General features: G+C 42.8%; 1 long non-coding RNA gene across 1 annotated transcript in view; it reads left to right on the forward strand.

The window, feature by feature from the left end:
- LOC130357781 (uncharacterized) overlaps window positions 1-11320 on the forward strand; it is a 63745-nt gene extending 52425 nt beyond the window's left edge. The window contains exon 3 of the long non-coding RNA XR_008889260.1: window positions 11022-11320. This is a non-coding gene — a long non-coding RNA (uncharacterized LOC130357781). The remainder of the gene's footprint in view (window positions 1-11021) is intronic.
- Window positions 11321-24687: the final 13367 nt, after the last annotated feature.

Below are 24687 nucleotides of genomic sequence, written 5' to 3' on the forward strand. Positions count from 1 at the left end.
TTTTGGCGAACTTACACTAGGTCGATAAATCTCTGACCACTGCAAGTCAAAAATCACTTTTTGCTTTGGTAAGCAAGATTTTTTTTTTGCTTAGGACACTGCACAGTCGCAGAAAAAAGAGAGTAGTCGCACTTGTGACTTTTTAGAACAATTTTAAGCAAAAAAAAAATCTACTAAATGCTTTGATAAATCTCCCCCATAGAGTTTAGAGGTCCCCATAGAATAGATTTGTTTCACCTGGGACAAAAGAACTTGGTGCTTGTTTGTCCATTATCCTAGTATGGGTCCCCTATTCCCTAGGCCTATTCCCTTATAGTATGTTTGTAACCTACAGATGTAAAGATAAGTTATAGTCAGACCAAATGTTACATGATGAAGTTGTGCAGGTATTCAAGACACTGAAATAGAGAAGAGCTATAACTGTTTGACACGTGTGCAGAGTGGGTGCAACAGTCCAGCTTATTAGAGAGAGAGAGAGAGTGAAAGCCTTCTATAAAATCTGCTTTCTACACAGGGAATCCGATAAGAGGCCACCTCCGCGTGGTGGATGGGGGACACGTTTTGATCAAAAAGTGCGCTAAGAGCCTCCATTTTGTTGACCAAGTGTGCTGCTGCCATTTTCTTTTTTTACATGTTTTGTACTTGCCACAGCAGCGTGCACCCGTGTATTGGGTTTAGGTGCTGGCTACATTTTCATTTTTTTTTCTTTGCTGTGCAATTTTGGGGGGAGTGGCTCCCTCTGTAGCCGTGCATCCCCTCCCCTATTTTCACAGGAGGTGGTTTGGATCGTTAGTGGATCCAACATGTCACCCAGCCTGAGGTAGGTGAGTGTTTAGGGACCCATCCGATAAGAGGCCACCTCCGCGTGGTGGATGGGGGACACGTTTTGATCAAAAAGTGCGCTAAGAGCCTCCATTTTGTTGACCAAGTGTGCTGCTGCCATTTTCTTTTTTTACATGTTTTGTACTTGCCACAGCAGCGTGCACCCGTGTATTGGGTTTAGGTGCTGGCTACATTTTCATTTTTTTTTCTTTGCTGTGCAATTTTGGGGGGAGTGGCTCCCTCTGTAGCCGTGCATCCCCTCCCCTATTTTCACAGGAGGTGGTTTGGATCGTTAGTGGATCCAACATGTCACCCAGCCTGAGGTAGGTGAGTGTTTAGGGACCCATCCGATAAGAGGCCACCTCCGCGTGGTGGATGGGGGACACGTTTTGATCAAAAAGTGCGCTAAGAGCCTCCATTTTGTTGACCAAGTGTGCTGCTGCCATTTTCTTTTTTTACATGTTTTGTACTTGCCACAGCAGCGTGCACCCGTGTATTGGGTTTAGGTGCTGGCTACATTTTCATTTTTTTTTCTTTGCTGTACACAGGGAAACAGCCTGCTATAAGAACTGCTCTGTGGAGAGACAATATATAGGCTCCAGGTGCTGCTCTGTAGAGATAGAGACAGCGAGCTACTAGAGCTGCAATACATGAAGCTAATAATATAGGGGGAATGCAGTAATTAACTATTTTATCATTTGTCCAAGAAATCTTTGCCATGCAGTTAGAATGTTCCAGTATGACCAGTAATGTCATTGTTGCAAATTACAAAGGGAGTGCTAATGCACACATTTTGAAGTTATCTATAAACAGTGCAATGATATTTCACAGTTACAGTTATTTTCATTGTAAAGAGTTAGGATTCCAATGTACCTTAGATAACTGACAATTTTTACCAATGCATATTTACCTGAGGCGAGTTTGCAGGTGTTTTTATTGTGGAGAGTGGGGTAAGTCGCCACTAGATAGCTATGGTGGTGGCTTAAATCATAGGGAGAGCAAAAGATTTATGTAGGATGAAATTCTGTTGCTGAATCCTTCTCTCCTATTATCATATTTAAAGGTAGTGTCGGGAGGCCGCACATATTAGATGGATGGCGGATTTAGCTTAATACAATCTAAATTGTATGGCCAGCTTTAAATTGAAGCAAAGCCAATTTACCACTTGTCCAACAGCACCTTGCATGTACATCTTTTTCTTTAAATGCATAGCAAACAATTCATATAAGTTACCCTTTAAGTCAATTTCCCACATCAGAAAGAGTCTTGGTCTAAGTTTGTATACTGTAACGGCAGAGGAGCAGTGAATCCGCTGAACCTGTGTGGATGATGGTGTGGGCCATACCAGGGAGCGAAGTCTAAGGTGCTTTTGGTGTTCACCAGAGCCTGTCGCAAAGCAAGATGGACTTTCTGCGGCAGGCAGCACCCAGGGCGCTACCCCTGACACGACTCGTCCACACAGGCTGGTGAGGTGTTATGTGGCACAGGTAAGATGAGGCAAACTCTTAGTTTGGACAGGCAAGAGGTCAGGGCAGGCGGCACAGCGGCAAGGTCAGGTTACAAAGCAAGAGGTTTGGAACACTGTAGACAACACACACCTGAAATGCTTCCTCTAGGGCTAGAGAGCTCAAAGATCCAGCAAGGGGAAACAGGAAGTGCTCACACTTATATTGTCAGTGAGCAGCAGTAACCAATTAAGGGCGTACTGGCCCTTTAAATTGCAGATTGTTTTTGTATATATCACAATTGATCCATGCAAAGTTTGTTCAAATGACAGTGCCTATGTTATTGTTTTATATGTCTTCTATTGGTAAAACATATATGCACTGTATTTTAACCCATTGTTATCCGTACCTGCATTCACAATACTGCATACTTATTCAGTGACTTCATAGGGCTCTAGTCTTTGGTGCATTTTAAGTGATTTTTTACACCCCCAATGTAATGTAATTTGAAGTTGCAAATGTTAACTTTCCCAGAATGCATTGTGACAACAGCACAGCTAAACTGTTGTCCAGCTCTTAAAGGGGTACTCCGGTGGAATTTTTTTTTTTTTTTTTATCAACTGGTGCCAGAAAGTTCAACAGATTTGTAAATTACTTCTATTTAAAAATCGTAATCCTTCTAGTACGTATCAGCTGCTGTATGCTCCAGAGGAGGTTCTTTTCTTTCTGGAATTATTTTCTGTCTGACCACAGTGCTCTCTGCTGACACCTCTGTCTGTGTCAGGAACTGTCCAGCGTAAAAGCAAATCTCCATAGCAAACCTATCCTGCTCTGGACAGTTCCTGTAACGGACAGAGGTGTCAGCAGAGAGCACTGTGGTCAGACTGAAAAGAACTCCAGAAAGATATATAACCTGTGGAGCAGACAGGAGATGAGAAGTAGAGATGAAAAATTCGATTCGCAATGAATACGAATATCGCCGCGATTCTATCACGCAAATCGCTTCATTAAACTCCATTTTACAGCGTTCCAGGCTATTGGGGACCTAAGATGGCGGGTCCACATGTAAGTACATGGGGCAGGGGATTATGGGAGGGCGGGAAACAGCGGCGGCAATGAAGGTAGGCGGGTTGACCCTGAATCACATGTGAGATGCAGCCTATCAGTTCACTGACCCCTGTGATGTCGCAGCCCCTATATAATCGGCAGCCATCTTGCCTCTCTTCATTTCATCTATGCACTCAGATGGAGAGGACGGGACTGCGCGTGTGTGAATAGCTCATACCACAGCGTTACACTGTAACTGCTAGTCACATCAGCATTAGGGAAAGACAGGAGTGCAGAGTGCTGTGCTGTTACACTGAGAATTATCATTGATAGCTAAACCTCCTATTCACGTTATTGAGCATTGCAGCAGAGAGGGGCAGGTAGCTGTCAGCTGCCTCATACAGATCTCCAAGCTGCCTGAACTTTCTGAAGCATCTTATCTCCTCATTGTTCAGCCCAATTGAGTTTATTTTTATTTGCTCCACAAAACTTCTGCTGCTCAGAATTGTGTGACAGAGTGCAATTTAGGGTTTAATCCCTGGATTTTTTTTTGTGGTGCTGCATTGTTGGGTCCTGCTGCTGTTCAGAAATACGTGATTGTTCAGTGGACTGTAGTGCATTTGCACCATTTTGTACCTGTTAATTTGTCAAGGGGCTGGCTACATACTGTGCAAGTCCAAAAAATATTATTTTTTTTAAACAGTTTTTTCTGCGTATAGTTATGCATATATAACTGCCCCCATCAGTGCATACCGCATGGATACATGCAAGTATTGTACCATTTAGTACCTGTTAAGCTGTCAAGGTGCTCCATACCGTCAAAGTCCAAACAATAGTATCCACCGGCTGGTGTTTTACAAAAATACAGAGTTTTTTCTGCTAATAGTCATATTACTGCCTTCATCAGTGCATACCGCATACGTACATCCAAGTATTGTACCATTTAGCACCTGTTAAGCTGTCAAGGTGCTCCATACCATCAAAGTCCAAACAATAGTATCCACCGGCTGGTGTATTACAAAAATACAGAGTTTTTTCTGCTAATAGTTAGGCATATTACTGCCCTCATCAGTGCATACCGCATGGGTACATCCAAGTATTGTACCATTTAGTACCTGTTAAGCTGTCAAGGGCCTACATACTGTTCAAGGACAGCCGTAAGTAATCACCTGCTGCTGTTCTAGACAAATACTGTTTAAAGAGTAGTATAACATATTGTAATACCCTCATAAACGCACTAAGTATATCAGGCAGAGAAGTGCCAGGACGTGCACAGAGGAGTGGCAGAGGCCTAAATACTTCAGGCAGAGTTGGCAGTAGACTTGGGGCGAGTGGCAGCAGGAGTCGCAGCGAGAGGCCTGAGCTCCCATTATCAGCCAGCGGTCGTGTCTCCACCAGCAACCCATCTGCTGTCGTCGATTGGTTAACACGCTCATCCACATCATCACAAGTGACATCTGACACCCCCAGTCAACAGTCGGTGGGTTCCTCAGACACAACCCTCAGTTGGCATGGCCCGGGAGCAGTCTGTGTCCTCCCATTGCCTTTGTCCTAAGCTGTTCCTTCTCCTAAAGAAGTATCTTATGCTGTGGGTTCAGCTCCACTATTAACTGAGGATGATCCAAAAAGGACAGTCAGCAGCTACTGGACAGCCAATAAGGGGAGGAGACATGCGCCGCTTGCTCTGCTAGGCGGCCAAGTAGTGATGCGGAGAGTGACGTGGGAAGCGGTGTTGCAAGTGTTCAGGGTCCTGAAGCAGACACTGTTGGGGAATCTGAGGAGGACATCAGTGACGTGCACACAACTGTTGATGATGATGAAGCCGATCGCAATTGGTAGCCGGGTGCAGAAGGGGCTTCATCATCATCCTCATCATTATCATCAGGAGAAGAGAGTTGCAGGTTGCCCTTGAGGCAGCAAGGCGGTAGCACGTTTGGCAGTCAGCGTGGTGGCAGTAGTGGAAATTTAGGAGCCAAACGTTCCCGGGGGAGACCACCTGCTTCGCGGCAGCCTACCTTTCCGGGAGGTAGTGGAACAGGGGTTCCTGGAGACGGCGCCAGTAGCAGTCAATTAGTGCGGACTGCAGGTGGGAAAATCAGCTACTCGGCAGTGTGGACGTTTTTCATAAGGCATCCGTAGGAGGTTCATGTAGACACATGCAAGATCTGTCGGCAGAAGGTGAAGCGTGGCCAGGGTCCCAATGTCGACACCACGGCCCTGTGTCAACACGTGCTTCACCACCATAAAGCGGCCTGGGAGAACCGTGGCTCCTATGTAGAGGTCCAGCCTGCTGCATCACCCAGTGGCCATCCGCTCCCTCCTTCATCCAGCCAAGGCTCCACCACCTCAGCCGAAGGGAGCTGTGTGTCAAACCCTCCTTCTGTCGCTCCTGCTTCTCCCACATTTAGTCAGCCATACCGCCAACAATCCATCGGTGAAGCCATGTCCAAGAGACAACAGTATGCGCCCACTCATCCAACGGCGCAGAAGTTGAATGTGCTCCTGTCCAAGTTGCTGGTGTTGCAGTGCCTCCCTTTTCAAGTGGTGGACTCTGCACCTTTCAGAGAATTGATGGCTTGTGCCGAGCCGAGGTGGAGAGTCCCAAGCCGTCATTTCTTTGCGAAGAAGGCAGTACCAGCCCTGCATAAGTTTGCACAAGAGAAGGTGGGCCAGTCGTTGAGCCTGTTGGTGTGTTCAAAAGTAAACGGCAGCGCCGACGTGTGGAGCTGTAACTATGGGCAGGGACAATACTTGTCTTTTACGGCTCACTGGATAAATGTGGTTCCTGCACAGCCACAACAGCAACTTGGACAGGTCACACCGCTTCCTCCTCCACGCTCTCGCTCCCAGGCAGTTGGTCCTGTTACAGTGTGCGACGCCGCCTCCTCATGCTCCACCGTGTCCTCGGCCTCCACTGCACGTCCAAATCTCGGTGGCCATTCATCGTACCATGTGTGTAGGGCACGGCGGTGTAAAGCTGTTCTTCACATGGTTTGCCTTGGCGAACGGAGTCACACAGGGGAGGAACTGCTAAAGTTCATTCGTAAAGAAATCCGAGTATGGCTTACTCCACAAAATCTGGAAATGGTAACCATGGTGACAGACAACGGGAAGAACATAGTGTCCACGCTGCGACAAGGAAGTGTGAAACATGCGCCCTGCATGGCACACGTGTTGAATCTGGTTGTCAAGCACTTCCTCAAGTCTTCACCCCATTTGCAAAACATCCTGAAAATGGCAAGGAAACTGTGCATGCACTTCAGCCACTCGTAGGTCTGACTTGGGGGGCCCTCTGCGCTCACGTTCCACTGCCATAGCTGCTGGGGAGGGGAGGGGTGAGAGGAGCAGTACCAGCTCAATCAGCAGCAGCCTGAGTCTACAGTCGCTGATGAGTAGCTTTCTTCACCAGCATAGTTAAGCAAATCATCAGCAGCAGGTAGACATGGAGCAGGACCTGAACCAACAGGTGGTGGCATACCTTGACATGGCCATGCCAACAATCATTGAAGATCCGCTGGACTTCTGGGCAGCCAAACTTGATTTATGGCCACAACTAGCAGAGTTTGCCCTGGAAAAGCTGTCCTGCCCGGCCAGTAGTGTGCCATCAGAGCGGGTGTTTAGTGCGGCCGGGGCCATAGTCACCCCAAGGCAAACTCGTCTGTCCACTAAAAATGTGGAGAGACTGACGTTTGTCAAGATGACTCAGGGATGGATCAGCCAGGATTTCCAGCCACCAATGCCAGATGCCTCAGAGTAGATTGACCAAGCTGCTACACCAACATTTCCCAATTATGGTTAGTTAGGAAACCCTCTTGGGTTATCAATTACAGTTATGGAACCCTCTTTGGTACTGCGATTGCCTGCTCATGGCTCATCCTGTGTCTTTCAGGAACTACTTGCTTCACTAATGCTTCTGGCTTTGGGCCTTTAATTTTTGGATGTTTAGCAGTAGCTAAATACATGCTTAATGCAAATTTCAACATTCATCTTTAAATGTAAGGGGTTGTTTAGGAAACCCTCTTGGATACTACGATTGCCTGCTCCTGGCTCATCCTGTGTCTTTCAGGAACTACTTGCCTCACTGATGCTTCTGGCCTTGGGCCTTTATTTTTTGGATGTTTAGCAGTAGCTAAATATATGCTTAATGCTAATGTCAACATTGATCTTTAAATGTAAGGGGCTATGAAACCCTCTTGGGTACTGCGAATGCCTGCTCCATACTCATCCTGTCTCTTTCAGGAACTACTTGCCTCCCTGCCCTCAGGCCTTGTGCCTTCAATTTTTGGATGTTTAGCAGTAGCTAAATACATGCTTTATGCAAATTTCAACATTGACTTTTAAATATAAGGAGATGGTTATGAAACCCTCTTGGGAACTGCGAATGACTGCTCCTGACTCATTCTGTGTGTTTCGGAAACTACTTGCCTCCCTGATGCCTCAGGCCTTGGGCCTTCAATTTTTGGATGTTTTGCAGTAGCTAAATACATGCTAAATGCAAATTTCAACATTGATCTTTAAATGTAAGGGGTTGGTTATGAAACCCTCTTGGGTACTGCGAATGACTGCTCCTGACTCATTCTGTGTCTATCAGGAACTAATTGCCTCCCTGATGCCTCAGGCCTTGGGCCTTATATTTTTGGAAGTTTAGCAGTAGCTAATACATGCTTAATGCTAATTTCAACAATGATCTTTAAATTCTCAGCGCTCTGCTAGGGCCTTCTCCTACCCCGCCGGGGCCGATCTGAGGACCTCACTAAACCATCCAATCGGTAGTAGAGACATGCGGTGTGTACAAAGGGCAGGGACTTAATGAACCCGAGCTTATGACCGGCGCTTAGTTGTGATTCTTCTTTCCTGGCAAATAATTGCAATCCCTGATCCCTATGGTGAAGGGGGTTTAGCGGGTTACCCGCACCTGTCGGTGAAAGATAGACACACGCTGGTCCGTTCAGTGTAGCGCGCGTGCAGCCCCGAACATCTGAGGGCATAACACACCTGTTATTGCTCGATCTCGCGAGTGATCGTGCAATGTAAGGGGTTATTAAAGCCTCTTGGATACTGCTGATGCCTACTTCAGACTGCTCCTGTGTCTTTCAGGAAGTACTTGACTTCCTGATGCTTCTGGGCTTGGGCCTTTAATTTTAGGATTTTTGAAATACATACATACATGCTTAATTAAAATTTTAACATTTATGGTGTAATGTATGGGGTTATTAAACACTCTTGGGTAGGTTTTTTTTCAAATTTTCTGATAATTATCACAGTAATAAACTTGAATTTTCCAGAATAATAACCATTACATCATTGAACGATTGTTGCGTGTGATTTTTTAAGTAAAAAAAATACGCAGAGGGGTGAACTCTGCTTCTTTATTTCATAAAAAATTCTTTTATAGAAGAATGTGTTTTGGTGGTCCACCGTCCTGCATTATAGAGTCTTCTGGACTCTTGGATATGCGCTTGTTTTTAAACAAAGGTACAAAAACCAAAAATGGCCGGTCAGGACTATGGAGACGTTGCGCCTACATTTTACGGCCACATGGGCCCTGTGGGTGCTTGTGAGATTAGGTCCTTTGTACCAACACGGCTGGGTCCGGGACACAAATTTTGATTTAAATTTCAAATAAAAAAATCACACATTTCAATGGTCTCCTCATGCTGCAGCCAACTCCAGGCTGCGTCATTCTGGTAATATATAGAGAGCACTCGTTGTCCTAAATTTTCATTAAAATTTTTCGTAAAAAATGTTTGTCTTTAGGGATTGTGAAGCTTTGGTGCATACTCATGCATCAGCCAACTCCAACTTGTGTCATTCAGGCAATCTATGGTTTACTGATGGTGTTGCTGGGCCTGGGTCTGGGAATTTCAAATTTTCTCATAGGTAGCACCCGCTATCCAAAATCTTCGGTTTAAATTTCTTAATTCATCTTTTAATCTTAGGGATTGTGAATGCCTAGTGCCTACTCATACTGCTGGCAACTCCGGGCTGTGCCATTCATCCACTATATGGTCTCCTCATGCTGCCAACACCTCTATTCTGTGTCATTCAGCCACTATATGGTGTCCTCATGCTTCAGCCTCATCCAAGCTGTGTCATTCAGCCACCATATGGTGTCCTCATGCTGTCAACATGTCCATGATGTTTCATTAAGCCACTATATGGTCTCCTCATGCTGACAACACCTCCATGCTGTGTCATTCAGCCACTATATGGTGTCCTCATGCTTCAGCCTCATCCAAGCTTTGTCATTCAGCCACTATATGGTGTCCTCATGCTGCCAACACCTCCGCACTGTGCCATTCAGCCACTATATGGTGTCCTCATGCTGCCAACACTTCCACACTGTGCCATTCAGCCACTATATGGTGTCCTCATGTTGCCAACACCTCCATTCTGTCATTCAGCCACTATATGGTGTCCTCATGCTTCAGCCTCATCCAAGCTGTGTCATTCAGCCACTATATGGTGCCCTCATGCTGCCAACACCTCCACACTGTGCCATTCAGCCACTATATGGTGTCCTCATGCTGCCAACACCTCCATTCTGTGTCATTCAGCCACTATATGGTGTCCTCATGCTTCAGCCTCATCCAAGCTGTGTCATTCAGCCACTATATGGTGTCCTCATGCTGCCAACACCTCAATGGTGTGCCATTCAGCCACTAAATGGTCTCCTCATGCTGCCAACACCTCCACGCTGTCATTCAGTCACTATATGGTCTCCTGACACTGATGCCACCAACAGGCTCTGTCATTGTGCTGCTGTGCGGCAGTGATTCTAAAAGCGATGCCGGTAATCTGCATGTTATTCTGAATAACAATATTATTTCACTAACCCAGCACACTCCATATACGTTTTAGAACACAGCAAATTGTTCTATACCCCTATAGAGGTTGTATGTAGGCTAGAAATAGCCTTTTTTTCATATAGATTCACCGCGAAAAAATTCGTATCGAAGCGTACTTTTCCGGAAAATTCGGCGAAACGGCCGAATCGAATTTTTGAAAAGTTCGCTCATCTCTAATGATAAGTACTGGAAGGATTAAAATGTTTAAATAGAATAATTTTCAAATCTGTTTACCTTTCTGGCACCAGTTGATTAGAAAAAATTTGTTTTCTACCGGAGTACCCCTTTAAGGGATTATTACAACAATCAGAAAGCAGCCCAGGGGACATAACACAGGCTGTAACTCACCAGTGTAAAAGAAGTATTACAATGCACAGTATATGCACACTTATTCATTGTTTTCCTTTTATATTTATGTTGTGTAAATGATGTTTAGAAATGAACCCAGTCTATAATAGACACAGACATACATGATAAGTGGATGTATAAATTTTGGCAATAGATTGTGACATATAAATAATGTCCAACTGCATTGGGTATTAATCCATTTGTAGTAATTATTTCTTGTCATCCACAGAAACAGCAAAAGCTACAAATAATAAAAACCTCAGAGATGTGTTGGTAATTTTTTTTTAATATTGCAGTGTACATTTTACTAGTTACTTAACCTATACACTTTTTTTTTCAGAATTAGATAATAAAATTGGACATCAGGTAAGAGTCCAGCGTGTTATATTGCCAAAGGATGTACAATCTGCTAAAATTCGAATTTAGTACATATTTTTCTTCTTGTATTACCTGTCAAATATTTCATATGGGTTTATCTGTGTTTTCCTTTTTATTAATGTTTCCCTTTTAGGCACCAATTGTGGAGTGTAGCACTTCTCTTCCAGGCACTGAAGTCTATCTATCACATCGTGACTGGAGAGGGTGCTAAAATGCTGGAGAGGATGGCTAACTTTCACTTGAGCTGCTGAATTACTGTCTGTCCAGGGAGACTAATCTAAGTTTCCAGCAGCAAGTATCACAGACAGTGGCTATAAAGCTTGAGCATGCTGAAGAAGGTGGGGAAAGTGTCATAAATTATACATGTCATATTTCTATCATTCCATCTTCTTTAAACCAAAGTAACAGATAAAATGCACATAAATGATTTGTATGAACTACTCCTTGAAATTTCTCCTTATTATTCCTATTGTATTGCATGTTATAAAAATGAAGACTCTTCTGTATATTTAATTTAGCTTGACCTAGCCTTATATTACGTGAAATAGAACACAGAGGAAATTATGAGGCTTATAATGTACATTATATTAAAAGTACAGTAAAAATTTTAGCTGGGCACTTAAATAACTATCCTGTATCTGTAATGCTGCAATATGCATTTCTTAAAGGGTTTATCTGGTTAGAAAAGGTGCAAATATAATATAATTAAAAAAAAAAAAAACACTCATGTCTTCAATTGTCTGGTGACATAAAGGGGTACTCCGATGGAAAACCTTTTTTTATTTATTTTTTTAATCAAGTGGTGCCAGAAAGTTAAACAGATTTGTAAATTACTTCTATAAAAAATTCTTAATCCTTCCAGTACTTATTAGCTGCTGAATACTACAGAGGAAATTCTTTTCTTTTTGGAACACAGAGCACCGTTATTCTATATTTTTCGGGGGAGCTGGATTTCCTTTTCCTTCTTGGATTCCATAATAACCGTAGTAACTACTTATACAGAGACACTAATTGCACTTAAAAAGACACATGTGTGGTAAATTAATTTTAATTGTCATTATATTCTGTATGTGTCACCTTGTGTGCCTGTAACAAGACCAAACATTATGTAAACATTTGATCAGGACCATTTGGGGAATTTCTGGTATCATTATGATTTAAAAAGGAGTCAAACAACTAGGTAATAATAAATGGCTTCATATAATATTTTTTCAACAACAAAGACGTGGTCTCAACCCCAAATGCAGTTGTGCATTTACACTGGGGGAGCAGATCCCGCCCTTGTGGTCCGTTGCTAGGGGCAATCCCCAGCATAAAAATGCATACGATGGAGGATGCCTGCATTTAACATTTCAGTATTTCTGCCAGGGTATGCGAAAACAAACAAAGTAACACAGTGAGAAGGTACAGAGAATGTAAATTCTAAAGATATCCACTTCATGTAAATAGATCATAAAATAGTTTGATATTCACATCACTTAGGCAGGATTACTGAACTGGTGATAAGGATGAAACTTTACCTAAAACATTGGACAACATGTGATATTTAGACATTAATGGGTACCCATAAGGGATTTTATTCATCCTGGACCACGACAGCATGAGCCAGGAACAATTTTGATTTACAGAAAGTAATCTGAGTAGTCCTCGCTGGCTTCTCTCCACCCTTCCCAGTACAAATCCTTCCTTGTACACTATAAAACTATTTTTTTTTTAAATGAAGTAGCCAATAAATGTTATGTAGCTAGAGGGATTGCATGTGCAGATAGAGGTAAGATCAATTTCTGGATTAATGAACACAGCCTTAAAAAAGTTGAATTGAAGCTGACAAACCTGAATTCGTTACAAATTTCATGAAATATTTGATTCGCAACTAATGCGAATATTGCCGGGATTCTATCGCACGATTTGCTGCATTAAACTCCATTTACTGCGGTCCAGGCTCCAGGGCATCTAAAATGGTGGAACAACATGTCAGTACATGGGGAAGGAACGCTGGAAAGCGGGAAAGCAAGGTGGAAAGGGAAGTAGGCGGGATGACCCTGAATCACATGCAGGATACCGCCTATCAACAGCCAGTCAACCCTCTGATGTCACAGCCCTATATATTTGGCAGCCATTTTGTGGCTCCTCATATCATTCACTACACTGTATAGAGATAGGACGGACAACGCTGTGTGTGTGTGTTACACAGAAAAGTTCATTCCAGCAGCGTTTCACATCCTAGTCCCATCAGCGTTCTGGTGAACAGAGAGCAGTGTTTTTTCCATTGAAAATGATTTTTACTGCAGCCATAAACCTCCCAGTTACTTTCTTCAGCATTGTATTACAGAGAAGGGCAGATAGCTGTGTGTTGCCTCATACATTTCAACAAGCTGCCTCAACTTCATAAACCTTAGCAGAGGAGGCAGGAATAATTTTTCAGAGCAATTCTGTGTCTTTGTTCCACAACAAATCATCTGCTGGTTATACTAGTCTGTAGACAGTATAATACCCAGCAGTTCATTCCTAATAGTCTTTGACAGGGTGCAGTTTTGTGTTTAGTGCACAGCTTTTTTTGTGCTGCAGCACTGTTGTGTACTGCTGGTGTTGAGCAAAAATAAGTTTTTTTTTAAGAGTACTGTATCGCATTTTTCTGCCCGCATAGGTGCATACCACATACGTACATCTAAGTAGTGTACTACTGTATTTTGTACCTGTTAATCTGTCAAGGGCCTAGATACTGTGAAAGTCGAGGCAAAAGTAATCACCGGCTGGTGTTTAACAAAAATACGGAGTTTTAACGCGTACTGTAGCGCATTTTTCTGCTTTCATAAGTGCATACCATATACGTACATCTAAGTAGTGTACTATTTTGTACCTGTTAATCTGTCAAGGGCCTAGATACTGTGAAAGTCCAGGCAAAAGTATTCACCGGCTGGTGTTTTTACTCAGATACTCTTTTAAGTGTATCCCCTTTGTCACCCACACGCCGGGGACGGGACACTAAAACATGGGAGTTAACATTTAAATTTAAAAATCCTAAATTTTAATGTCAAAATCCTAAATTTAACCAGTTGAGGACCAAGGATATTCTGGAACGTCCCCACAGCCTGGGCTTTAAGGACCAAGGACGTTCCAGAACGTCCTGGTCTTTCTCCGGTCTCTGCCGCGTGCCGGGCAGAGATCGGAAGCGGATCCCTGCTGAAATCCTTCAGCAGGGTTCCAGGGAAAATGCTAAGGGGGGCCATGCCAGCGATTTGCGGCAATACCGGGCTGATCGGGTCTCTGGGACCCGCCCGCCCGGTAATTTTGCATGATCCCGGTTGTCACAGACAGCCAGGACCATGCTGAAGTATAGTAGAGAGGTGGCAAGCCTTCCACCTCCTCCTATCCCATGCGATCCGTCGGTTAGCTAACCGGCCAATCGCAGAGGGGGGGGGCGTTTACTTCCTCCCGCCCTGCCCGGCCCCTGGAAGTCCGGAGAGGACGGGAGGAAAACCGGAGGACGCAGCGGGGTACAGGGGAGTGCTGGGGCCCGGCCCCGGTACTTACCTCGTCCCTGAAGACCCAGATCCCAGCGATGAAGACGGCAGCGGCGACAGGCGAGTTCCTCTTCAGCCGCGGTCGGGCCCTTTACAGCAATGCACGTCACCGTAAAGCGACATGCATTGCTGTAATGGGACTCTGTATACTACAACTCCCAGCATGCCCAGACAGCCCTTGACATCTGGACATGCTGGGAGTTGCTTTTTTCCCAACATCTGGAGGTCCACAGTTTGGAGACCACTGTGCCCTTAAAGATATTGCAAAACTACACATCCTCAGCATGCCCTTACTGTCCAGGCATGCTGGGAGTTGTAGTGCTGTAGCATCTGGCCCTTCAGATGTTGCAGAACTACAACTCCCAGCATGCCTAGACAGTTTTGGCTTACTGGGAGTTGTAGTTTTGCGACATCTGGAAGGGCACAGATTGGGAACCACTGTATTAGTGGTCTGCAAACTGTAGTACTCCAGATGTTGCAAAACTACAACTCCAAGCAGCTGGGAGTTGTAGTTCGGCAACATCTGGCTCTAAAGATGTTGCCGAACTACTACTCCCAGCATGCCTAGACAGTTTTGGCTTACTGGGAGTTGTAGTTTTGCGACATCTGGAAGGGCACAGATTGGGAACCACTGTATTAGCATGCCTGAGAACGTTTGGGAGTAGTGGTTTTGCAACAACTGGAGGCACACTGGTTGGGAAACATTGTCTGTTTCCTAACTCAGTGTTTCCCAACCCATGTGCCTTCAGCTGTCGCAAAACTATAACTACCAGCATGCAATGATAGATTGTGCATGCTGGGAGTTGTAGTTTTGCAACAGCTGGAGGTCCCCCCCCTGTGAATGTACAGAAAATTTTGTGCGGCAGCTCAAACTCGCAGCGGGAAACTCGCTATAATCCCCTGCCCATGTGACTGTACCCTAAAAACACTACACTAACACAAAATAAAATAAATGTAAAAACCACTACATATACACATACCCCTACACAGCCCCCCTCCCCAATAAAAATGAAAAACGTCTGGTATGCCACTGTTTCCAAACTGGAGCCTCCAGCTGTTGCAAAACAACAACTCCCAGTATTGCCGGACAGCCGTTGACTGTCCAAGCATGCTGGGAGTTTTGCAACAGCTGGAGGCACCCTGTTTGGAAATCACTGGCGTAGAATACCCCTATGTCCACCCCTATGAAAATCCATAATTCAGGCCTCAAATGCACATGGCACTCTCACTTTGGAGCCCTGTCTTATTTCAAGGCAACAGTTTAGGGCCACATATGGGGTATGGCCGTGCTCAGGAGAAATTGCCTTACAAATTTTGGGGGGCTTTTTCTCCTTTCACCCCTTATGAAAAGGTGAAGTCGGGGTCTACACCAGCATGTTAGTGTAAAAAAATAAATTTTTTACACTAACATGCTGGTGTTGCCCTATAAGAGGTAAAAGGGGAAAAAAAAGCCCCCCAAAATTTGTAATGCAATTTCTCCTGAGTACGGAGATACCCCATATGTGGGCGCAAAGTTCTCTGGGGGCGCACAACAAGGCCCAGAAGGGAGAGTGCACCATGTACATTTGAGGTGATTTGCACAGGGGGGCTGATTGTTACAGCGGTTTTGACAAACGCAAAAAAAAAAAACCCCACATGTGACCCCATTTCGGAAACTACACCCCTCATGGAATGTAATGAGGGGTGCAGTGAGAATTTACACCCCACTGATGTCTGACGGATCTTTGGAACAGTGGGCTGTGCAAATTAAAAAATGTTTACAGCCCACTGTTCCAAAGATCTGACAGACACCGGTGGGGGGTAAATGCCCAAATTTTAGTGAATTTTTTTTTTTTTATACATATGCCAAAGTGGTGAAACCCCTGTGGGGTATTAAGGTTCACTTTACCCCTTGTTACATTCCATAAGGGGTCTAGTTTCCAAAATGTGATGCCATGTGTTTTTTTTTTTTGCTGTCCTGGCACCATAGGCGGTTCCTAAATGCGGCATGCCCCCAGAGCAAAATTTGCTTCCAAAAAGCCAAAATGTGACTCCTCTTCTGAGACCTGTAGTGCGCCAGCAGAGCACTTTTCACCCCCATATGGGGTGTTTTCTGAATCAGGAGAAATTGGGCTTCAAATTTTGGGGGGTAATTTCTGCTTTAACCCTTTGTAAAAATGTAAAATTTTGGGGAAACCAAGCATTTTCAGTAAAATTATTATTATTTTTTTTTACATATGCCAAAGTCGTGAAACCCCTGTGGGGTATTAAGGTTCACTTTACCCCTTGTTACGTTCCCCAAGGGGTCTAGATTCCAAGATGTGATGCCATGTGTTTTTTTTTTGCTGTCCTGGCAACATAGGGGCTTCCTAAATGCAACATGCCCCCTGAGCAAAATTTGCTCTCAAAAAGCCAAATATGACTCTTTCTCTTCTGAGCATTGTAGTTCGCCCACGGTGCGCTTTAGGTCAACTTATGGGGTACCTCCATACTTAGAAGAGATGGGGTTACAAATTTTAGGGGTCTTTTCTGCTATTAACCCTTGCAAAAATGTGAAATTTGGGGGGAAACACACATTTTAGTGAAAAGATTTTTTTTTTTTACATATGCAAAAGTCATGAAACACCTGTGGGGTATTAAGGCTCGCTTAATTCCTTGTTACGTTCCTCAAGGGGTCTAGTTTCCAAAATGGTATGGCATGTGTTTTTATTTTTTTGCTGTTCTGGCACCATAGGGGCTTCCTAAATGCAACATGCCCCCCCAAAAACCATTTCAGAAAAACATACTCTCCAAAATCCCCTTGTCGCTCCTTCGCTTCTGAGCCCTCTACTGCGCCCGCCGAACACTTTACATAGACATATGAGGTATGTGCTTACTCGAGAGAAATTGGGCTACAAATATAAGTATACAGTTTCTCCTTTTACCCCTTGAAAAATAAAAAAAATGGGTCTACAAGAACATGCGAGTGTAAAAAATGAAGATTGTGAATTTTCTCCTTCACTTTTCTGCTATTCCTGTGAAACACCAAAAGGGTTAAAATGCTGACTGAATGACATTTTGAATACTTTTGGGGGGGTGGTTTTTAAAATGTGGTCCTTTGTGGGGTTTTTCTAATATGAAGACCCTTCAAATCCACTTCAAATCTGAACTGGTCCCTGAAAAATAGTGAGTTTGAAAATTTTGTGAAAAATTGGAAAATTGCTGCTGAACTTTGAAGCCCTCTGGTGTCTTCCAAAAGTAAAAACACATCAATTTTATGATGCAAACATAAAGTAGACATATTGTATATGTGATCCAAAAAAAACATTTATTTGGAATATCCATTTTCCTTACAAGCAGAGAGCTTCAAAGTTAGAAAAATGCTAAATTTTCATTTTTTTTCATCAAATTTTGGGATTTTTCACCATGAAAGGATGCAAGTTGCCACAAAATTTTAGCACTATGTTAAAGTAGAATATGTCACGAAAAAACAATCTCAGAATCAGAATGATAACTAAAAGCATTCCAGAGTTATTAATGTTTAAAGTGACAGTGGTCAGATGTTCAAAAAACGCTCTGGTCCTAAGGTGTAGAATGGCCTGGTCCTCAAGGGGTTAAATTTAAAAATCTTAAATTTCAATGGTCTCCTCATGCTTCAGCTACCTCCAAGCTGTGCAATTCAGCCACTCTATGGTCTCCTCGTGCTGTTACAAACTCCAGGCAGTCATTCAGCCACTATAAGGTCTCTTTATACTGATGCCATCTCCAGGCTCATTCATTGTGCTGCCATGTGATATGTGACTCCTTGTTCGATTTGATCCTTTTTACCCACACACACTGGGACCCTGGACACTAAAACCTGGGAGTAAAAATTTCTATTTCAAAATCCTCAATTTCTATTTTAAAATCTAAAATTTCAGTGATCTCCTCATACTTCTGCCAACTCCAGGCTGTGCCATTTAGACACTATATGGTCTCCTCATGCTTCAGCCAACTCAAGGCTGCGTCATTCAGCAACTATATGGTTTCCTCCTGCTTCTGCCACTTCCAGGTTGTGTAATTCAGCCAATATATGGTTTACTGATGCTGCTGGGCCATAGCTCACAATAAATAGCTACCAGTAGCTACCATAAATCTTCAATTTAAATTTCAAAATTTATCTTTTAATCTTAAGGATTGTGAAGGCCTATGCTCCATACTGTGCCATTCAGACACTATATTGTCTCCTCATGCTTCAGCCAACTCCAGGCTGTGCCTTTCAGACACTATATGGTCTCCCCATACTGCCACAAACTCAAGGCAGTCATTCAGCCACTATATGTTCTCCTCATCCTGATGCCACCTCCAGGCTCTGTCATTGTGCTGCCATGCGACATGTGACTCCTTGTTAGATTTGGTCCTTTGTACCCACATGCCAGGGCCCGGGACATTAAATCTTGGGAGTTAAAATTTCTATTAAAAAAATCCTCAATTTCAATTTAAAAATCTTAAATTTCTATTTAAAAATCTTAAATTTCAATGGTCTCCTCATGCTTCAGCCAACTCCAGGCTGTGTCATTCAGCCACTATATGGTCTCCTCATGCTTCAGCCACCTCCAGGCTGTGTCATTCAGCCAATATATGGTTTACTGATGCTGCTGGGCCTGGGCCTAAACATTTTTATGGTAGCAGTAGCTACCATAAATCTTCAATTTAAATTTCAAAATGTATCTTTTAATCTTAGGGATTGTGAAGCCCCAGTGTCTACTCATGCAGCTGCCAGCTCCTGGCTGTGCCATTCAGACACTATATGGTCTCCTCATGCTTCAGCCAACTCCAGGCTGTGCTATTCAGACTCTATATGATCTCCCCATGCTGCCACAAACTCCAGGCAGTAATTCAGCCACTGTATGGTCTCCTCATACTGATGCCACCTCCAGGCTCTGTAATTGTGCTGCCATGTGACATGTGACTCGTTATTAGATTTGGTCCTTTGTACCCACATGCCGAGGCCTGGGACACTAAAACTTGGGAGTAAAAATTTCTATTTCAAAATCCTCAATTTCAATGAAAAAATCTTACATTTCTATTTTAAAAATCTTACATTTCAATGGTTTCCTAATGCTTCTGCCAACTCCAGGCTGTGCCATTCAGACACTATATGGTCTCCTCATGCTTCAGCCAACTCCAGGCTGTGCCATTCAGCCAATATATGGTTTAATGATTCTGCTTGGTCTAGGCCTAAAAAATTTTACGGTAGCACTAGCTACCATAAATCTTCAATTTAAATGTCAAAATTCATCTTTTAATCTTAGGGATTGTGAAGCACTAGTGTCTACTCGTGCTGCTGCCAGCTCCAGGCTGTGTCATTCCGCAACTATATGGTCTCCTCATGCTGCCATCACCTCCACACTGTTTCATTCAGCCACTATATGGTCTCCTCATGCTGCCAACACTTCTACACTGTGTCATTCAGCCACTTTATGGTCTCCTCATGCTTCAGCCACATCCAAGCTGTGTGATTCAGCCACTATATGGTCTCCTCATGCTGCCAACATCTCCACGCTGTGTCATTCAGCAACTATATGGTCTCCTCTTGCTGCCAACACCTCCACGTTGTGTAATTCAGCCACTATGTGGTCTCCTCATGCTGGCAACACCTCTACGCTGTGTAATTCAGCCACTATTATGTCTCCTCGTGCTGCCAACACCTCCACGCTGTGTCATTCAGCCACTATATGGTCTCCTCATTCTGATGCCACCTCTAGGCATCGTCATTGTGCCACTCTGCGGCAGTGATTGTAAAAGTGATGCCTGTAATCTGCATGTCATACTGAATAACAATATTATTTCACTACCTAAGCACACTCCATATGTGTGTTAGAAAAAGTGAAGTGTTCTACACCCCTATTGAGGCTCTCTGTAGACCAAATACATTTTTTAAAAGTTCACTCATCTCTAGAGACAGGACTAGAAAATCACCAGGGGATGCACAGTGATATGATTCACTTCAAGAATGTTTAGGTTGCATGACTGTGCAGGGAGCTGACTATTTCCATCCCCAAGACTCTAAGAATGTTATTTATTTGTAACTAATTGAAATTAATATAATTCATATTATTAGTACATTTCCCTATATCTCAACATCTGTGTTAATTCATTTTTATGTGTATGTAGTATGAAATATTTTATATGTATGGACCTTGCTGTTATTGTCTTTTATACATATGTATGCATTATGAAATATTCTTTATATATTAATTTTGCATTTGTGTTTAAAATGGATATTTTCTTTGTGCAAGAGTTGGAATAAGTGAGGTGGATACTCTGATGTTGAAAAAGCAGAATAGCAATGCAAACTAACAATAACTAATACTAATAACTATTGTAATATGAAGTAATAGAAAATAAAAAAAGAAGGGTTAAAGGGGTACTCCAGTGGAAAACACTTTTTTTTTAAATCAACTGGTGCCAGAAAGTTAAACAGATTTGTAAATGACTTCTATTAAAAAAATCTTCATCCTTCCAGTACTTTTTAGCAGCTGTATGCTACAGAGGAAATTCTTGAATTTCTTTTTTGTGTTGTCCACAGTGCTCTCTGCTGACATCTCATGCCCGTATCAGGAACTGTCCAGAGCAGGAGAAAATCCCCATAGAAAACCTATGCTACTCTGGACAGTTCCTGACACATACAGAGGTGTCAGCAGAAAGCAATGTGGACAAGACAAAAAAGAAATTCAAAAAGCAAAGATTTTCCTCTGTAGCATACAGCTGCTAATAAGTACTGAAAGGATAACGATTTTTGAATAGAAGTAATTTACAAATCTGTTTAACTTTCTGGCACCAGTTCATTTAAAAAAAAAAAAGTTTTCCACCGGAGTACCCGTTTAAAGTCTTTTAGTAGATGGGGTTCTATTAGGCTGCATGCACAGTACGTTTGTAGCCTATGGCTGCCAGATCCGGCTGGAAAATTCCTAAACCGGGAGCTTCTGTATCCCAGCCAAACTGGCACCAAAAACCCATTCATTTCACTGTCTGACTCTGGTTTGGCTCATTTTTGCCTGTTACCGGATACGGGGCAAAAATGAGCCGACTCGAGTCACTATCTTAGTCTGGTCAGTTCATTAAAGTGAAAGAGAAGTTGAGCGACTTGGCAGTCGTAGGCAGCAAACGTAGTGTGAATGCAGCCTTAGATAGGGTAGTATATTATGTCCCACATGACAAATTAAATTTAATTTCAGTTGTAGTCAAAAGTGGAGTGCTTAGAGTGCACCACATAGGAAGATCACATGACTTTAAGAAGTGTGTCAGCTGAGCTCACAAGTGTTCCATAGAACAGCACTTAAGTTATCATGTGGGCTATTAGTCAGGAGTTACGGAAGCGCTCTCAATACTGCATAGTAACTCCATTATAGTAACTCCACTATGGTAACTATAGCAACTCCATTATAGTATTATATATGGAGGATTTAGCCCTTCTATATATGAATGGTGATTTTTATTGGATCCTTTCTTACCTTTTTTATGAAATTGAAGCTACGGTTGAGACAAGATTGAGGATTTGTGAGGGGAAGTTGTGACTATTAGTTCACAAACCACCTTGAAGGAGTGAGTATAAATTCACACATATACAAATATGTCAAAAGCACAAAACTCTGGGCCAGATAGCTATTGGAAATTCTTAGTTGTATGTGCATGTATGAGATTTTAATATATGCATTTTTTTTAATTTTTTTTAAGAAAACAGTTTGAATGTATATTCTGCGCAGTCTTTCTTGTTAGGTTTACAGGATATGCCGAAAACACTAGCCCAAAGGTAAGACACATTAATAATCATGGAGCCAGATACGTGGCACAATTTAGAAATCTGCCAAAACAACACAGTTTGGTGCTTATTGCATCCTAATTAATTCGATAATGAGCTTTCCTAGATAGCCAAATCCTTAATCAGCCCTATCAAAACTATGTCTGTGCAGAAAAATAGTCCTGCTAATTCTGATTAATTCCTGACAGTAGCTAGGCTTCATTAATACTTTGTAATTTCATTGTGTGTTATTTTAATCATATCAGCATATATCTCAGCAGCAAGCAAAGGCTCGATACGCCATTCATCAATTATCAGTCATGTGATCCATCCCCGTTAAGAGGCTATCTTCTATCACAGCCAGACCTCGCCTGCCCTCCCTGCAGTCAGAAGCCTAAGAAGGTATTAATAAAGGTCTCCATTTTAAAACTGCAGAGCACTGAATGGTCTTTAAGGGACACAGCAGTAATCTCAAGATCCCTATATTTTATATGAAAACCAGGACAGAGGAATTAATAAAGCTCTTTATTTCTTCCAATGTAAACCGTTCCCTGCTCCCCGGCTGTATTCTGATGTCAGGGCGCTGGGAGAATTTTAAATGCACACGATGGATTGTTTGTGTAGCAAAAAAGAAACAGGGGGCAAAGGCTAAGAGACTTGAGAAAATTGAAAGACTGCCAGGGACGCTGGGATGCAAATAGTAACAAAACAGGGATAAATGCTCCTGCTCACATATGCAGGAGTCCTGCAGACTAGAAAAAGAAAAAAAAAGAGGTTATTAATTTTCTCCAGCCCATATCTTACAGCTGGTAGCTCAGCATCAGTTTTAGGTGTAATGAAAATGGTCCGAGAAGAAGATAAATGGTTCAGAAAGTGGACCATTTAGATGCAATCTAGGCTCAATCTGGCCAGTGACTAATCATGCCCCCTCCCCAGAATAAGCTGAATTCCACTGGCAGACCTTTTTTTCCTGCAGTAGCAGTGAATTGTAGTCGGGTCTAAGTTCAAGGCAGGCAGAGAATTATCTTGATTTATTAGAGCGCTGGCTGCCTGTGCCACTTGTACTGCTGTGACTTTCTGGGCTTCTGCCCTGTTGCTGTTGGAGTGTAATTTTTACTGTTCCCTTGTGACTAGCACACCACATTATTCCGAGCTGATAGAAAAATGGGCTGCTGTTCACCTGTAATTTTTCTTCTTATACAATCAAAGGTATATAATACAGTTCTAAAGCCTGGAGTCCGGATCTGAAAACACAGTTTTTTAACAGAAATGGACTTCTAATATATCTATAGTATTTTTTATTAGTGTTTTACTAGTTATTTAATAATAAGGCGCTGTAACTAACTGTTGTTGCAGTAATTTATGCAGAAAATGCAGGATATATTCTTCTGGAATTAGATCTACCGTTAATGTAGATAGAAAAAAAATTAATTGCTCAACCATTGCATATTGTGTGAATGCAATATCCCCACTATAGAAATGTTATGTTATATTTGTTTCTGCTGTCTCCCTCCTTCATTCGATATAGGTACAGTAAATCACATAAATAGAATGTACATAATATCTTTATATATATATATATATATATATATATATATATATATATGTGTGTGTGTGTATTTATAAAACTCAATGGGGGGAATTTATCATTGTATATAGAGCTTTTTTTGTGTATTTTTTTACGCAAAAATTTGCGCAAGAGATTTTTCGCGTCTTTTTTTGTACAAAATCTGATAGAATTCTTCATAGCCATGTCTACGGTTAAATTTACCATAGAGCACTTTCTACTGTAGAATCAAATTTATTAACTGCGTGTTTTTAAAAAAATGCAAAATAAATGTGCAAATGCACTTTTCTTGCTCAAGTATACACCACCTCGGAGGACACGTATCAAAGTATTCTAAAGCACTTGAAAATTGTATTAACTATTTTGGGACAGTTAGGACTACTACTCCCATCATGGACATACTCTGCCCATGATTGGAGTAGTAGTCCATGGGCTTAGGTGCAGATCGCATCGGGTCGTTCTCCAGAGACCCGCTGCTATCCGCATTTATTAACTGTAAAAGCCGGCGGCACATTCGGCTCCACTGCACTGCCCACCGGCTCCTGTATACACCGCTCATAATTCATAATCCCCGCCTCCGGAACATGGGAGCTCTGATTGGTGAATAGCTATTCACCAATCAGAGCTCCTGTCTCCCGTGCGGGGATAATGACAGTGTATACAAGAGTCGGTGGGCAGCGCAGTGGAGCCGCATGTGCCGCTGGCTTTTACAGTTAATAAATGCAGATCGCAGCAGGTCTCTGGAGAATGACCTGGTGCGATCTACACCTCAGCCCCTGGACTACTACTCCCATCATGGGCAGAGTGTCCCATGATGGGAGTTATTGTAGTACCGCAGCACTGAGGGGTGGCATTTGTACATCCCCAGCTGCAGGACTTTTAGGACTACTCCTCCCATCATGGACAAACTCTGTCCATGATGGGAGTTATAGTCCAGGGGCTGAGGGGCAGATCGCACCAGGTCATT

Source organism: Hyla sarda, chromosome 2, assembly GCF_029499605.1.
Source record: "Hyla sarda isolate aHylSar1 chromosome 2, aHylSar1.hap1, whole genome shotgun sequence".
Lineage (NCBI taxonomy): Eukaryota > Metazoa > Chordata > Amphibia > Anura > Hylidae > Hyla > Hyla sarda.